Source organism: Cetorhinus maximus, chromosome 17 (assembly GCF_964194155.1).
Source record: "Cetorhinus maximus chromosome 17, sCetMax3.hap1.1, whole genome shotgun sequence".
Lineage (NCBI taxonomy): Eukaryota > Metazoa > Chordata > Chondrichthyes > Lamniformes > Cetorhinidae > Cetorhinus > Cetorhinus maximus.
Window position 1 is genome coordinate 54,626,486 of NC_135895.1, and position 10,627 is coordinate 54,637,112.

Genomic DNA, 10,627 nt, shown 5'->3' on the forward strand with positions numbered 1-10,627 from the left:
AACCTCTAAAGAATCCTGCTTCAGACACCATGAAGTAGACTTCATAGACTTGAGGAAAATAACAGTAAGTCTTTATTAACAACTCCTAACTATGTACATATTTACAGTAGATGGTATAGGTATGGGGCTGACTCCAGTCTAGGTCCTTACCCATCTCTAGACTGACCCTGGCTCTGGGATGTGCCTTCTTACATCACTGTGTGGACAGTACTGTAGTCAGTCCCATGTGGGAGGGGGTGGGGGTGGGTGGGAAGGGATGGGGGTGGGGGGATAGGGGACGGGGGTGGGAGGGGAGGGGGTGGGGAGGGGAGGGGGTGTGGGAGGTGGGAGGGGGTGGGTGTGGGAGGTGGGGGGGGTAGGGGGAGGGGGAGTGGTTGAGGGGAAGTCACGTGACTCCCACTTCTCCACTTTGGCTGGGACAAAGAATGTATATTCCTTCATCTGGATTCTTGAGGTTGGTAATGTTTCAACCATGAATAATTTCAAAAGAGGTTTCAGGGTCCTTTGTCCTTTTAGACTGGTCGTCTCCATTGTCCAGGCATGGTGTTAGAACTGTAAATGATCTTAGCTCCCTGACAGACTGCTGATCCCTCTCTGTTACCACTTCCACAGGAGGTGCAATGGTAATCTTGTGTGCAATAGGTTGGTCTGACCATCGGGGACATTCCGGAACCTGGAATGAGGATGGATAAACCTGCTCCACAAAAAGAGAAGGGAGATCACAGGTGAAATCAGGGTCTGAAGACTCTGTAGTGTTTGGGGACTCAGGACCATGCTGTTTTGGCCAGCTAATGACTTTGGTAGCCTTGACATCTACCGCTGGCTGGAGAAGACCAAGGGCCAAGCAGGCATCCCTGCTCAGAAGAGAGAAAGGCTGATTGCGGATAACATGCATCAGCTCAACGATTTGTCTGTCACCATACCTCAGTGGTTCAAGGATCAGGCTGAGGAGCGGGAGTTGGACTCTCCCGCTCCATACAGTCGAGTGTCTGTCGTTCGAATCCAAAAGCCTTGGAGATCTGGTTCCTCATTTGACAGGACTGTCACCTGAAATTTAATTTAAAATTTGTTAGATGACCATTTACCAGGATGACTTTTCTCAGTGCATGTAGCTTCAGTTGGGAGTTTGTTCAGTGCAGAATCCATTGAAAAGTCATTTTTCTTAGTTTCACAATATTCCTGTGAAGATGAAGGTTTTGATCCTGATGCTGCCACCATGAAGTATCCTGCTTTGGACACCATGAAGTAGGCTTCGTAGTCTTGAGTATTTAAACAGCAATTCTTTATTAACAACTCATAACTATGTACATATTTACACTAGAGGGTACAGGTATGGAGCTGACTCCAGTCTGGGGCCTGGATTTTCCAGCCCCACTGTGGCAGGACACACCACAGGGATGTGGTGGGCAAGCCAAAAGTCTATTGATTTTGGGTGGGACTGGATGATCCCAGCAATAGGCGGGGCTGAAAAATCCCACCCTAGGTCTTTACCCTTCTCTGTCCACTCTCGACTGACCCTGGCTCTGGGTCATATGCCTTCTTACATCACTGAGTGGGCAGTATTGTACTCAGTCCCACATTAACCCTCTATGTGTCAGACCCTACTACTACAGCCTCCATGGCCCATTCAGGTCATTTTATTCAGAATTAGAGTATAACTCTTCATTCCCAGTAGTTAAAGCTACTTTCGTTTTTATGATATTTAATTCTTTCCGAAACTGCTTCCAGCTCTGGTTCCTACTGAAAACACCTCCCAATGCTGACTTCAGCCTTTCTGCTGGCCATCTGCCTCTCCACTGAAAGATCTTTTGCTATCCTTCATTCAACAATTGACTTTGTCAAGGATTTTCCTCTTTTTAGGGAACTCTTTCAAAAATTGAATTTCCAAGCTTAATCCATTCTCAGAGCCCTGACAACAACAATTTGCATTTATAAAGTGACCTTAACATAGCCAAATGTCCCAAAATGCTTCATAGGAGGAATTTGACACTGAATCATATAAGGAGATAATAGGACCAGAGGTCAAAAACTTGGTCAAAGTGGTAGGTTAAAGAAGGAGGGAAAGATGGAGAGATTTAGAAAGATAATTCCAGAGCTCTGGGCTGTGATTGATGAAGGTATAGAAGCCAATGATGGATCAAAGAAAATTGGTAATGCATAAGAGGCCAGAATTGAAATAGTTACACCACATACTGTAGGGCTGGGGGAGGTTAGAGAGATATGAAGGGGCTAAGACTTTGAAGGATTTGAAAACAAGGATGGGAATTTTAAACTTGAGGTGACGGAAAGCCAGTTTATGCCAGCAAGCACAGGGGTGATGGGTGAATGGAAATACTACATTAGAATGGAGACAACAGAGTTTTGGATGAGTTTAAGTTTATTGAGGGTGCAAGGCCCACCAGGAAAACATTGGAATAGTCAAGTCTAGGGTAACAAAAGCTTGGATGAGGGTTTCAGCTGTAGATGAGCCAAGGCAGAAATGGAGATGGGCAGTGTTACGTAGGTGGTCTTAGTGCTGGAGAGGAAATGGGGTTGGAAATGAACAGTCTGTTTCAATCTCAGACAGTAGCCAGGGAAAGCATGGAATTGGTGGCAAGGGAATGGAGTTTGTGGTGAGAACTAAAGACAATGGCTTAATTCTTCCCAATATTTAATTGAAGGAAATTTCTGGCCTTGCATTTCTGAATATCTGATAAGAACTGTGACTAGTCAGAAGCAGTGGAGGGATTGAGAGAGGCGGTGGTGAGGTAGAACTGGACGCTATCAATGCACATGTGGAACCTGACAATGTATTTTTGAATGATGACACTTGGCTCAACCATCTTTCACATTATAACTCCAGAATCCTGCCTACTGCCCATTTCATGGAATCATAGAATAGTTACAGTACATAAGGAGGCCATTTAGCCCATCGTGTCCATGCTGGCTCTTTGCAAGAGCAACTCACGTTGTGCCATTCCGCCCGCCACCTTTTCCCCATAGTACCGCAAATATTTACCCTCCCCAGCATGTCAGTAGCTCCTCTTTCTGCTCTTGGATCCTAGCAAAAAGCCCTAGTGGCCTGAGGTCAGATATCTGGGTGATAAGTGGCTTTCTCAGACCATACTTTGGGTATGCCACACCAGTCTGGCTTTTACCACTGTAAGAGCAAAATTAGCTCTAATCTGTCTTCCATATTTACCATCAAGTGGGTTCAGAATAAGATGAGTGAGTAATTAAGAATCATAGCCAAACCTAGTTGGATATGAAGTAAGGTAGAATGGACAAATTAAGGTAATTAACGATGGTAGGAAAGTGTCCTTAAAATAGTGTATTATTAAAGATGTTGTAACAGTTGGCGGGTTTGCTAGGTCTTCCCAGTGAAGAGAAAAGGTCCTCACAATTAATAGATTAGCATGAGTCTTGCTGCTAGTTGCAAAAAAATGCATCCCTACTCCATGGTGAAATACAACCTCATTCTCAAAAAACATGTGCCTAACATAAATGCAGGACATGATGTTTGTCTCTGCTTGGAATTGGGAAAATACTAGGAAGCCTGGGGTTGTCCTTGGGCAAACATGTTACCCTCCCAGTGCAGCAACCTACCACAATCCATGATGGGAACCAATATGACCAATATGCGCATTCAGGACCCCCAAACCTAACAAACCCCACAACCCAGGGCTTCCTCAATTCCCCCAGCTTGCATTGCTCCAATTCAAACACCTGATGCTGTGATAAAGCTCTCTAGTAGGCACTGTGTTGTCAGGAGGTGACCTACATTTGAGTATACACACAATATATATACCTGATTAAACACCTAAATATTGCTACAATCTTCATAGGAGATAAATAACTTTTAAAAAGAAATTTGAACTTCCAGCTAATAGCTGAAAATATGATGCAACAAGGTTTCACACTTTAAAACTTTTACTGTAACAAAAGACTAAAATCACACTTGACTAAACACTATCATTTTAGGCAACTTATGCTTTAACCCACAAAACAGCACATTCCCGTTTTTATTTTACCATAACTGAAAACACACTTCACAGACATACTTTAAACTGTCCTTTAAGTAGACATTCAATTCTCCCGGAAGCATCCAAGGTGATTCTTTGGTCCTGAGGGTTTACTTCTGTTTATTTTCCTTTCTCAGTTTAGACTTTTAATCTCAGAACTGTCGTTCACAGTGAGGTTTTTTCCCAAGAGATTCTATCTCTAGCACAAGCTAGGTGAATCTTATAGCCTTGTTTTAACTCCTCATGAATTTTGTCTTTTCAATCTGAGTGTGAACTCCCACCCACATTCCTGCATGGTGAACTTCAGAGTCTTGCTGTCGATGCTTGCTCTCCCTCTCCCAGATCCTAGCAGACTACCTTGTTTGTGTGTTTTCAGAGATATCTTAGGGATCTTCAGGGATATCTTCCCTGGTCAAAGCCCATCTCCATGGCGACGTAAATCACATGGACCTTATATCCAGGTAGAAATTATTAGCTAAGTGGTGGTGAGGTGCCTTCTTGAATCGCTGCAGTCCACGTGGTGTAGATCCACCCACAGTGCTGTTGGGGAGGGAGTTCCAAAATTTTGACCCAGCGACAATGAAGGAACGGCGATATATTTCCAAGTCAGGCTGGTGAGTGGCTTCGAGGGGAACTTCCAGGTGGTGGTGTTCCCATGTATCTGCTGCCCTTGTCCTTCTAGATGACAGTGGTTGTGGGTTTGGAAAGTGCTGCCTAAGGAGCCTTGCTGAGTTCTTGCAGTGCACTTTGTGAATGGTACACACTGCTGCCACTGTTTGTTGGTGGTTGAGGGAGTGAATGTTTGTGAAAGGGGTGCCAATCAAGCAGGCTGCTTTGTCCTGGTTGGTGTCAAGCTTCTTGAGTGCTTTTGGAGCTGCTCTCATCCATGCAACCTTGCACCTTCTTCCCACTGAAACAACCTGGGCCCCCTTTAATCTCTAACAATCAAACCACTCAGGCTTGCTGTCAGGCAGGCTGTAGAACAGATATGAGCCCCTTCATTTTACCTTAAAGACTCAGTCCCAAAACATAACATTCTCATAAACCTCATAATTGTAATATAAAACATGATTAAATGTCTATATAGTAATTTAAGTTTACACATTTTTAATTTCTTCATAAAATACAAACGTACATTCTTCAGAACTCTAATTAAGAATGCTGTTAAAAACATGACCCCAAAAGCTTTGCAGGCACAAAATCCCTCACAGTGAATGTGGGGCACCTGCTACTGCAGTAATATCAGTAAGTTCAGTATAAATGCTGGGGTTTGAGATAAATACGTGTTGTGAGCCACATTGGGTAACAGTTTCTTTTCTTCTAGTAGTTCTGTTACAAAGATTCCAATCTTTGAGGGTCCAGGTCATTACATCAGCCTCGACCCCCAGGTGATCTCCCTAATTTCCAATGAGGTTTACCCATATCAGTCATACACCGGGATCTAATCTCCAACATTTGGAGTCCTTACCCCCGACCTTGACCCTCCTCCATAACATGGCCTTATAAGGAGCAAGCAGAGGATCCATCGACCAGAACCATTCCAGAAACTTAGATGCAAATCTAAAATCTCGCATATTCAGATCACTGCTTATTTTCCAACCATTTTGACAAAACCCCTGCCAAAATTAAATTAAAATTAAATTTGTTTTGGATTTCCAGCATCCACAGTTTTTTGCTTTTACCCTGCCAAAATTACTTTGGTTGTTTGTCAGGACAGCTACTGATTTTCAAGGTCATAGTGAATTACATAACGCTGCAGAATTCTGGGGAAACCAAAATGCATAAAACAGAAACACTGAGAAGTTCAGACAGCACCCTTACAACAAAATAACTGATGTTGAAATATTTTCAAGGTCTCTCCTGCATAAGCTGTATTGTTTTAAGCGATAAGATGTTCCTTGGGTTGTTCCTGAGGAAGACCAATCAGAACTATATCTCCATTGTTTGTATTGTGTGAGATAAGAGAATAATGCATTCCTGTTTTTTTATCAAATCTAAGACAAAAATAGTGAAACTTCAAATAGTCAATGTGGCATTAGTTAACTGATTAAAACCTGACTATCAAAAGCTGCTTATGTGTGCCTGTCAAAATTGGTCAGGAAGAGGAAGAAGGGCATGCTTGTTAAAGTAGCATGATGTTTCTGGTGTATAAATGATGGCAGAGATGTGAGGAGGTAAAGGAAGTACTAGTGAGCTCCTGAAGAAAGTATTAGTGGGAGTAGATGGCAGTGAAGAGTGCTACAGTGATAGGAGAGTGCTGTTTATCAGGGGAGGGGAAGGATTGTGAGCACTGAAGCAACATGTAATGAAAATCTATGCAGAGTTTAATGAAGGAAATGAGTTAGGAAACTTACCCTGGCTATTCAACTTCCCCCTGCATTGCAGCTAAGTTCTAGGAATGATATTTCTGGCACTTATCTGCTCTGCCACCTTTGCACAATCATGCCACACAGCTTGCTTTCATAGATTCTGGCCCGTTGGAGGATTGGAGATTCCCTTCTGTTACTTTTGCCAACCTCCTCCACCAATACCTCCAGCACAGCATTAGAAAAATGAGGGCCCTTTGCAGATTTGCCGTTGGCCACAATCAGAAGACAGAGGGTAGCAATGGAAGGGTGCTTTTCTGAATGGAGAGCTGTGACTAGTGGAGTTCCGCAGGGATCAGTGCTGGGACCTTTGCTGTTTGTAGTATACATAAATGATTTGGAGGAAAATGTAACTGGGCTAATTAGTAAGTTTGCAGACGAAACTAAGGTTGGAGGAGTTGCAGATAGTGAAGAGGATTATCAAAGGATACAACGGGATATAGGTCGGTTGGAGACTTGGGCGGAGAAATGGCAAATGGAGTTTAATCCGGACAAATGCGAGGTAATGCATTTTGGAAGGTCTAATACAGGCAGGAATTATACAGTAAATGGCAGAACCCTTAAGTGCATTGACGGGCAGAGGGATCTGGGTGTACAGGCCCACAGGTCACTGAAAGTGGCAACGCAGGTGGTTAAGGTAGTCAGGAAGGCATATGGCATGCTTGCCTTCATCGGCAGGGGTATTGAGTATAAAAGCTGGGAAGTCATGCTGCAGCTGTATAGAACCTTGGTTAGGCCACACTTAGAATATTGCGTGTAATTCTGGTTGCCACATTACCAGAAGGATATGGAGGCATTGGAGAGGGTGCAGAGGAGATTTACCAGGATGCTGCCTGGTCTGGAGGTTATTAGCTATGAGTAGAGGTTGGAGAAACTCGGATTGTTCTCACTAGAGCGACGGAGATTGAGGGGCGACTTGATAGAAGTTTACAAAATTATGAGTGGCATGGACAGAGTAGATAGTCAGAAGGTTTTTCCCAGGGTGGAAGAGTCAATTACTAGGGGACATAGATTTAAGGTGAGAGGAGAAAACTATAGAGGAGATGTGCGGGGCAAGTTTTTTACGCAGAGGGTAATGAGTGTCTGGAATTCGCTGCCAGAGGAGGTGGTGGAAGCAGGTACGATAGTGGTGTTTAAGAGGCAGCTTGACAAATACATGAATAGGATGGGAATAGAGGGATACGGACCCCGGAAGTGCAAAATGTTTTAGTTGACGGGCAATATGATCGGCGCAGGCTTGGAGGGCCAAAGGGCCTGTTCCTGTGCTGTATTTTTCTTTGTTCTTTGTTATTCTGAAAATTATGAACATGTCCCAACTCATGTGACATTGAGGGGGACATGTAAGGGCATTTTTTTTTCTATTTTTAATATTTTTAAAAGTCAAGGCAATCTCCCTGAGGCTACCCTTAGGTGCGCATGCGTGAAAGAGTGCACTCTCAATTTCAGGGATTCCCCCCTGCCCGCACAGGGAGCGCATAGCGCTTCCCAGTGAACGTCACACTGGGCAGGCATTAATTGGCCCGCCCACGTAAAATGGTGATGTGGCCCATTTCACTGGCAGTGATCGGCTCCACGCCCGCCGGCAATTGGGTCAGGTCCACCCGCCCGACACACAGAAAATTCTGCCCATTAAATTTGGAACCTTCATTTTTGTTTTCAAAGCCTTAACCCATCCTATTTCTACAACCTCCTCCAGGCTTATGTCCCCTTCCATGTCCTTTGGTTTTCAAACTGTAGTCTGTTGTTCATACCTTCTCCATTCAACACCACTATGGTGAATTTGTACAGATGATGCTACAGTATCAGCTTGTAGATTTGGTATGACCTAAGAATTTGTGTCATCTTTGATAAGCTGAACAATGTATTTCACCAATTTTTTTATGCTCTAGGCTCCACTTCTCACACTGCAAAATTTGCACAAATCATTATTGGTGAGTTTTTTGAGTGATGTTTTGTAAAGCCATAACATTTTATTTTGTTTCTTTGCTATTTAAAATTTGTTAAACTAAATTAATTAGAGCATTATTTGCCTGAAGCTGCTTAGTGGTAAAATTAATGAGACCTCTGAACACATTTCTAAAATTTATGTCGTTACATTGTACTAGACGATAATGACATCATATGCTCTAAATGAGAATGTTGAAATTTAATTTATTTCCTACTGCTGTATATTGCTGAACAAGTTAAAGACACAGTCAAAGATTTCCAGCTTTATTGTTACTCATAGAACAGTCTCTTACATACTATTATCACACTCCAATTTTCATCCTTCCTCTCCTACAGACGATGACGCATGCTGAGATGTGGTGCTATGGGTGTTAGTGCATCCTCAATGTAAAAAAAAAAGTCCCAAAGCACATCATAAAGAAACATAATGAAAACATATGGTGAGCCAGGAAAGAAGTTATTAGGAGAGGTGATCAAAGGTTAGATCAAAGAGATGGGTTTTGAGGAGATTCTTGACGGTGCAGAGAGAGGCCAGAGCCAAGTTTAGGGACAAAGTTTCAAAAGGTCGGACTGAAACAGCTGCAGACTTTTTCGGCAACAATAGGGAATACACAAAAGCCTAGATTCACTAAAGCAGAGCATTTGGGAGGAGATACAGAGCTGGAAGAAATTGCAGGAGTAGTGAAGTCTAGGAAAGACTTATGAATGTGGACAACATTTTTGAAATAAATCCTTAGGAGGTGTGGGCTCAGTGTAGGTTATGTTATGACCACATGAGGAGGGGTAAAAATGACTCCCCTAAACTACCACTCCAGGTCTGACCATAACAAGGCTTTTTTTGGTTAGTTTAAAGAGGATGTGCTTTACTAATACAGCAGGAGTCCCACTATTTACACTTTGAGATTATAAAAAATTAGTCAGAGAGGTTTTCTGAGTTTAAACAAGAACAAGATAATTTTATTGAAACTATTCCCCAAATTAAATAAAAACTAGATAAATCACAACCACCATTTATATATCACATACATTTCTGCAGATGGTGGAATAAGAGGATAGGTTTTTCTACAGTTTGTGAAGAAGATAAACAAAGGAGTTTACGGTTAGCTGTCCGTTGGCTGGCCTTAATGCGGTGATTCCACTTTATTCAATTTATTTTATTCAGTTATCATCCTGGGTGTGGTTATATTGAGCAAATTTACATGTTTTATTCCCAAAAGATCTCAGTTTACAGTTGGTTTCTCTTCTCAGGATGGTTACTTTGCAATCCGGGCACAATACTTTCAAAAGAAAGAGTGAGAGAGAGAGGGAGGAAACAGCTTATTTGCAGCCTTTCAGTACAGAATTCTAATCTCTGAACTCTCTGGCTTGGTAAGCAGTTCTTAATGCCCTACTGGCTGTCTATTCCAGAGGAATTTATTAATCCATGTCTGCTGCAGTCATAGTTTTTTTTTGAACAGGTAATTGCATTTTGATGTCACATGTCATAAACTTTTGAAATGTTTCAGTATAGTGTAAAAGCTAACAGGAGATATTCCTCAGGAGGTTTGAATGTCTGTTCCTTTTCATCCCACTTAGGAGAATGCAAGTTTATGTATTGTAGCTGGCTGGCAGTCCTCCACTGTCTTAGCAGGATTAGTTTATTGTTTTTTAAATCCAGCCAGAAAAAAAATTAGAAATTGTAGTTTGTTTTAGAAAAGCACACCCTCTGACAGCAAGGTGGGAATGATGGCTGAGCAGGATTTAGTTTGGGACCAAGTATGTACAACAGAGTTTTAGATAACATGCAGTTTGTGGAGGTCAGCAAGAAGACCATTAGAATAGTTGAGTTGTACCCTAGTTGGGCTTCCCCAATGTGAATTTTGCACTAAAAACAAAATAGGTGCAACAGGAACCAATTTCCTCCCCTGGAAACTGTTATGTCTGCTTCATCCTGATCAAGGGGATGGGAGATCAACTGAAATTCAGAGCAGAAGGACCTTTACCGATTTCCACCAGTAGATGGTAGACAAACAATTTGGAAATGTATGACGGTAAACCAAATTATAGTAAAAGAAAAATGTTTCTTATTTCAGCCTCCTTCCAAATCAAATTAAACTGAAAATTAGTAGCTTTTATTTAATGTTGTAATAATTTACAAAACATATAAAACGCATTAAGTTCCATTGTTACACAACTCAAATGCAAAGGATCCAGGTCCGCAATTCGCAATTACGGCTGCACAACCGAAATTTAAAATGCGGATAAATCGCGTTTTAAAGGGCAGACGACAAAAGAAAAGCATCCATTAATGAAATGTGCGTTGAAGACAGTGCA